Raw genomic sequence first — 6,945 nt, forward strand, 5'->3', positions numbered from 1 at the left:
CGGTTAATCTTACTCACTACAAGATTAGTACATTGCTCTTCTAATTCTACAGCATGACTAGCATTGCTACGCATACATTCTTTTGTAATTACTAACTGGTCCTGCATCTCTTGTAATTCTTTTTTAAGTGACTCACTTCTCTGTGCTTCACGCTGTAGTGCTTGCAGCAGAATCCATCCTGTAGTTGCAGCAGCTTTTCGCTCTTTTTTTGGGTATACCCCTAAATCTAACCTTAAAGCTTGTGCACCAAGCTCTGCTCCAGCCTCAGGGTATACTGGAGCTGCATATTTAATTAGCTCCATTGCTATAGGCTTCCAACTCCATGAGTCAGCCCATACTGGAATTGAACCATATTTGGAAGGTACCTTCCCTCCCCCATTCTTACTTTTCCTAAACAAAGCATGCATTCTATTCTTAAAAGTAAATACAGTCAGGGGAAAAAGCAAGACAAGAATACAACTGCTATCTCTACTTATCAAAGCAGCACTGTTTCAGTTTTTTAACTTTGTATTTGCTAAACGTTCACGGTTTAGGCACAAGTTAAATAAATATAAATAATGTTAATAAATGTAAATTATACACCAAAATTTCAGAATTTTTGCTCTCCACTCACGTATTAATATCTAGCGATCAGGTGAAATCCTGCCAGACTACGCCAATTGTAAAAGTCAGTAACACAAAAAAAGGTATTTCAGCCAATCGCATATGATAAATAAATATATATATATATATATATATATATATATTAACAGCTATATATAATACGGGTTGAAGACAACTCAGTAAAGATTAAAAATAACAATTTTTAATAAAATGGTGATTAGACATTAAACATATGATTGTAAGTAATTAAATCTAGTAAATAGCATCTAAATACAATACAATGAAAAACATTAAGTTACTTAGCTCCGATTGAGTTCAGCAGCTTACACCAGGTAGCAGGAAACAGACAAACACACATGTGAGGGGGACTCCGTACCGCATCTTGGGCCCTCAGTTCTTTAGCTTTTCTGGTAGGACTTGGCATCTGCACGATCCAAGAAGAAGTCTCCAGAGTTCTCAGTGTCCTGGCCTTTTACCCAAAAGGGAGGGATTAGGATATTGTTAACACCCACTAGGGAGGAACCAGATGTTATGGCCAATAGACTTACTAGGGAGTAAGTTGTCTGGGGGGGTGGCTGTACACAGGGTGCCTAGACTGATGTCACTTCCTGCTCAAAGCACATGGCATTTTTCCAACAATCTCCATTTTGGAAAATGTACAGCTCATCCTTTGTTCAGTAGGGACACCTAGTGGTGGGACATAATATTGCATGTTATAAAGGGAGCAATGGATTTTCTAATGGCAATACACAGGGGACAGCCCTGTCTTGTTCCGTTCCCAATCTCAAAGCTATCCGAAAGTAGACCATTGGCTTTAAACCTCGCAGAAGGTTGGGTGTATAGGCTGATAATTCTATAGATCATGATATCACCTATACTAAAGGCAGACAGGCAGGAGTGTAGGAATTTCCAGTCCAACCGGTCAAAAGCTTTTTCAGCATTGGTTGAAATTAAAATCGAAGGTATATCTGACTGGTTGGCCTGTTATATTAATTGCATAACCCTAATGGTGTTATCACGTGCTTCCCTCCTAGGGATAAACCCTGTTTGGTCTACGTGAATAATTTGGGGGAGGATCGAGTTTAAGCTCATTGCTAGTACTTTTGCATATAATTTAATATCGGTAACGATAGAGGCCTATAATTTTCAATTTTTTGGGGGTCTCTTTCTGCCTTTGGTAGAACTGTGACATGAGCTTCTGGGATATTTTTGGACCATGATTCATTATTATCTATTGCAGCTAACAGTGTCAAGTGTGGGGCTAAAAGTTGCTTGCATTGTTTATAATATAGATTGGTAAACCCATCGGGGCCTGGACTTTTGCGTAGGGGAAGGGATTTTATTGTTAGGAGTACTTCTTGAATAGTTATTGGGTCATCTAATGCCTTGGCTAACTCTGTTGGAAGGGTTGGCAGGTTAGCAACTGAGATGTATTGTTCACAAGCCTGGGGGGGTTGCTGCCGAAGGTGGGTTCGGTATATTATATAGTTTACTATAGAACAGCTTAAATTGGTCCACAATTTGGTGGAGTCGTTGCCCTGAGGAATCAACTAAGCTGTGTATATAGGAGCTAAGTTTTTATTCTTTGAGGGCTCTTGCTAGGGAAGGTCCCACCTTGTTTGAATTAGCTATATACATTTTCTTGAGATAAAACGCCTTTGTTTGTGCTTCTTTATATAGTAGTTTGTTTAGATCATTTCTTGCCTGTCTCAATTTGTCAGCTAGAGCTTTGTCGTGGGGTCACTTTATGTTGTATTTCTATACTGCAAATATTTTGCGTTGTCAGGACATCTTAGTATTAATAAATAATATACACGTTGTCAGGACATCTGAGTATTATTAATTAATACACACACACACATATATATATATATATATATATATTATTATTTAATAAATCTATGGTTGTGGACACCAAATGTCACTGTGTGTAATTTAGCCCCACTTCTTTTGATTACACAGGATACAGCACAGGCCTTTGTCCCAATTCATCAAAAGCAATTGTTTTCAAAGTAATCTTTTAGGAAAGACAATTGGCCTAGTTAATTTCAGACTTTCATTTCAAAGAAGGGCAAATCACTTCAAAAGAGATGACCATCTACAGTTTGTATATTGTAAATCTTTGATCAGACATAAGATACGCTTCTCCTAATTAAGATAACATTTAAGTTATTTCAAAGACAAAACTTCTGTCTCATTATCTAAGTCACAGAAACCCCTTGGTTAATGGAGTCAATAGTCTGTATTTTGGTGGAAAATATGCTCAGGAGCCCTTTGAAATTTCCCAATATACTTTCTAATCTGAAAGAAACATACGCAAACAGACGTGATAATTTAGCACCATGGCTCACTGGATTTTGTTTGAAGCTTGATTGGACTCAGGAAAAAAACGTTTCTAGCTGAAGAAATGGCTCATATTATTTGGGTGTAAATTGCTCCCTGCGGAGTTTCCCATGTACAGATCCCAGACAAATTGGCATTTGAAATCTCTGTGTAACATAAAAAAAGTAAATCTTGCATTTAACTCTCAAACCCACTGTTAAAATACAGCCTGCATAATTAAAATACCATATAACAATGTTTAATCCGCTGTATCTTATATGAATATGGGGAAATACTCAAATGAACATTTTTAACAACATTATTTCTTTCATATCAGGCACCTAGTAAGTACACATATAATTGGTATTTTAAATAATATCCTATGTGTTTTAAACACTCAAAAAGAAACATACAGATATGAAATATTAATCTGTATGGGATAATAATCCATTGTGGATATAATTGTGTGAAAACCACATATATTTGCCGATCTCAAAGCATGTATGTGATGCTGAGCAGATGGCTGAAGAAGGAAATTGAATCCAGGATGAAGATATTATAATCCTTAAATTGTTTTATAGAAAATATGGTTTAAACGTATTTTATACATTATAAGTGAAATACATTCACATGTGGTTTTAAAATGATCAGGAAAAATGATACTGTGTGACCCATGTGTATTTGATTGAACATGTAACTTATTAATATAAAGAAATTATTGCATTTTAAATGAACATTTTTAAAGAAATGCTTTTACTGTATAGAAACAATTAAAATGAAACTGTTTGTCTCTGTCTGCTGCCCCCGATGGAAAAAATCCAGTATTACAGCCAAAAGGCCTTTGGCTGTTAAAAATGAAATGTCCCAGGGCCAATCCATGCTATGTATCCGAAGGGCGAATCACAGATCAGTTTCCGAAGGGCCTCCCATATTCTCACCAATGATTAAGACAATATAAGTTGTATGCAAGATGGGAGATGGGGCTGACTTTTGCTAGTGGACTGATAACTGTTGCGTGGGACACAGTCAAACTATAAGCAAATTGGGCTACCTTTTCTTATTCATTGCAAAGACACTTATTTTCATATGAGGTGGAACAAAGAAGTTTTTGGAAACTGAATTATCAATTTGGTCATTTTGGGTAAAGTATAAAAGGTTGCTAAATATAGGTAATATTTAAAACAAAATATATTCATAGTGGCTGTAGTTAGCAGATTTAAAGGAATAAATTGTATTTTAACCTTGTATTTCATAGCCTGTGTAGTTTAAAACTAATACTTAGTGCTAAGTAATTTATCTTTGCAAGTATATATATATATATATATATATATAAAAAATATATATATATTAGAATTGGTCTTAATTGTAAGTAATTAAGGATTTATTTCAGCTTAGATATATTGGCATTTAAACTGACTGCTTACATTAAGAATATATGTACTTTTAGTGTTCTAATTAGAATTGTATTAGAATCAATTGTGGGTTAAATAACTTAACTGTACCAATCTGAATGTTAGTGGCTTATATCTTAGTCTCTTATTGTGATATTTTTAATGAAACTCAATTGTGAATAAGGCTAGTTCTAAAGGTAAGTTTTATAATCATTGCATAACATATTATAATAGTTAAATGTGTATAGTTTGAATCAGGTCTGGCTTTCTACAAATATAATTCAATGTGTCTATGAATTTGAACTAATAAAAATAATTCAGAAATTTACATTAATTTTATTGTTTCGTATATGCATTTTATTGGGGTTTTATTTTAGAGAATAATTATTAAATATATTGTATTATTAAATAACATATTATTTGGAGGCACTTTGCTTTAGATATTATTATTATTTATCATATTGATATGATATATTTGTAGTAATTAGAAATTATTACTAAAAAAAGAAGAAAATATTAAAAAAACATTTTTTTGAAAAATGTAAATATTGATTTTCGTATTTAAGATTAATATTGATATTTTTGAAAATATAAAAATAATTTTTTTTGAAATATTGATTTTCATATTTCAAAATTAATATTAATATTTTTGAAAGTATATATTTCTTTTTCTTTTTATTGGTAAAAATTATATTAGTGTTTTAATTCAACTAAATACTAAGTCAACATAATAATGTCTGTTACTAGGAGTGAATCTTTAGAATCTGTACATAGCATTGAAAATTGTTCCCCAACAATACCCCTTACTCGAGGTGAGGTTCTTAAGACGAACATTATAGGCCAAATTAAAGAGAGGTTTAATATTGCGGGTGAATTAAATGACTATATGGATATGCTTGAAATTAAGGCTAAAAATATTTCTATTGATGATGAAAGGTGGAATGAAAAAAGTGAATTATTCCAAGAATTATTAAAAATGAATCAATGCAAAATTCTCAAAAAATGTGACGAACTAATACTAAAATCTTGGCCCCTTGTAATATGCATTATTAACGAAAAGTCGCTATATCTCATAGAGAAAAAACTGCAAATACAGGGGCTAGAAAATGGTATTCGCTCCTCACACAGATGCGAAGAGAATTTAAAAATAGCCGAAAATAAAATTGATGAGTTTGCCCAAGACATAGCCACCTTAGATAAGCATAACTTAGATTTACTAGCAAAGATACAAGAGTTAAATAAACAGCTCATGCAAAGCCAGAGAGAATTAAGGGATCTAAAAAGGTTGTATCGTCAAAATGAAAACCCCTCTATTAGCAGCGAGAATAATGCAGATAATTCTAACTCTTTTAGAGAATGCACCAGGGATGAAATTTAGGGAAGAATGTAGACAAGGGACCCCTGTTGAGTCAAAAATAGATTTCACAAATAGACAGTCACCTCATGATGTAAATTCAGGGAACTGCTATAACTCAGCTGAGGAGGGGGAGGGAAGCTCTAGTAGTGAGTCAGAGGGCGGAGCTAACTACCTAAATAGCCCACATAGTACTAATGTACGTAGGGGGTCTCCCCATAATAAAAGGGCAAATAAGAGACGCTCCAACCCCAAAAATAAAACTCATAGGAAATCCTGAGATACATCTAATAAGGTATATGACACCACTAAAATCATTACCTTCTTAAAGGATGCAGTACCTAAATTCTCCAACAAGGGAACCAACTCTATAATTGACCACTTAGAGACCTTTGAAAATGCTTTATCTATAATGAATGTTACAAGTGAGCAGTCAAAAATTCAATTTCTGCCCTGGGTATTTGAAGGTAAATATCACAAATTCTTTGCTTCGCTAAAGGATATGAATATTCATTCCTGGAATGAGACAAAACGACTTCGGGCAACATCGCACTAAAACTGTAGCGAAAATAGCTGTATATGGTTTAAAATGTAGTGCAAATCAAAGCCCTATAGAATTCCTTTCTGTACTGAAAAATGCGTACAGTGTTGCTGAAGATAATCCCATATTTGAATGCTCAGAATTTGTGAATTTATTTTTTGAAGCACTGCCCACACCCATCAAAATTAATTTAGCTAGAGATTTTGATGAGAACTGCTCATTGGAGTGGCTGATCAAAGACAGTACAAAGTTATACTCTATTCAGAAGTCCGGTGAACAGGGCGTTAAAAGGGAATCAAAACCCAGTCCCAAAATTGTGGCAGAAATTAGGGTGTCACCTAGCCCCCTCAATTTGGAGTCTAAAAAGAAAACCAATGTGGAGGTGGCCCCTTGGAAACAGGCCATCCCCACAAAGTTATAACTCTGCCCTTCCCCCAACACGGGCTGAGGCGCAGAGAGACTATACTGAAAATGGGGGGCATACCCAGGTAAATAATTACTCCCAAAGAGAAGAATACCCACAACATAATAGGTATCCCCACAAAGGTAGATACAATAAGTGGTGAAAATACCCTTAGGGTAACCAGACACCCCAAGTAAATAGTGCTCCCCAAAATACTAACACTGAACAAGTTGAACCCCAGGGGCAACCAGGCCAGGATAGAAACAGCGGCCCTGATTCTGAGGGGACCCAATGGTCCAGGAATCACTACTATGGGGCATCAAGAGATAGG

Source organism: Bombina bombina, chromosome 3 (genome assembly GCF_027579735.1).
Source record: "Bombina bombina isolate aBomBom1 chromosome 3, aBomBom1.pri, whole genome shotgun sequence".
In the NCBI taxonomy this organism is placed as follows: Eukaryota; Metazoa; Chordata; class Amphibia; order Anura; family Bombinatoridae; genus Bombina; species Bombina bombina.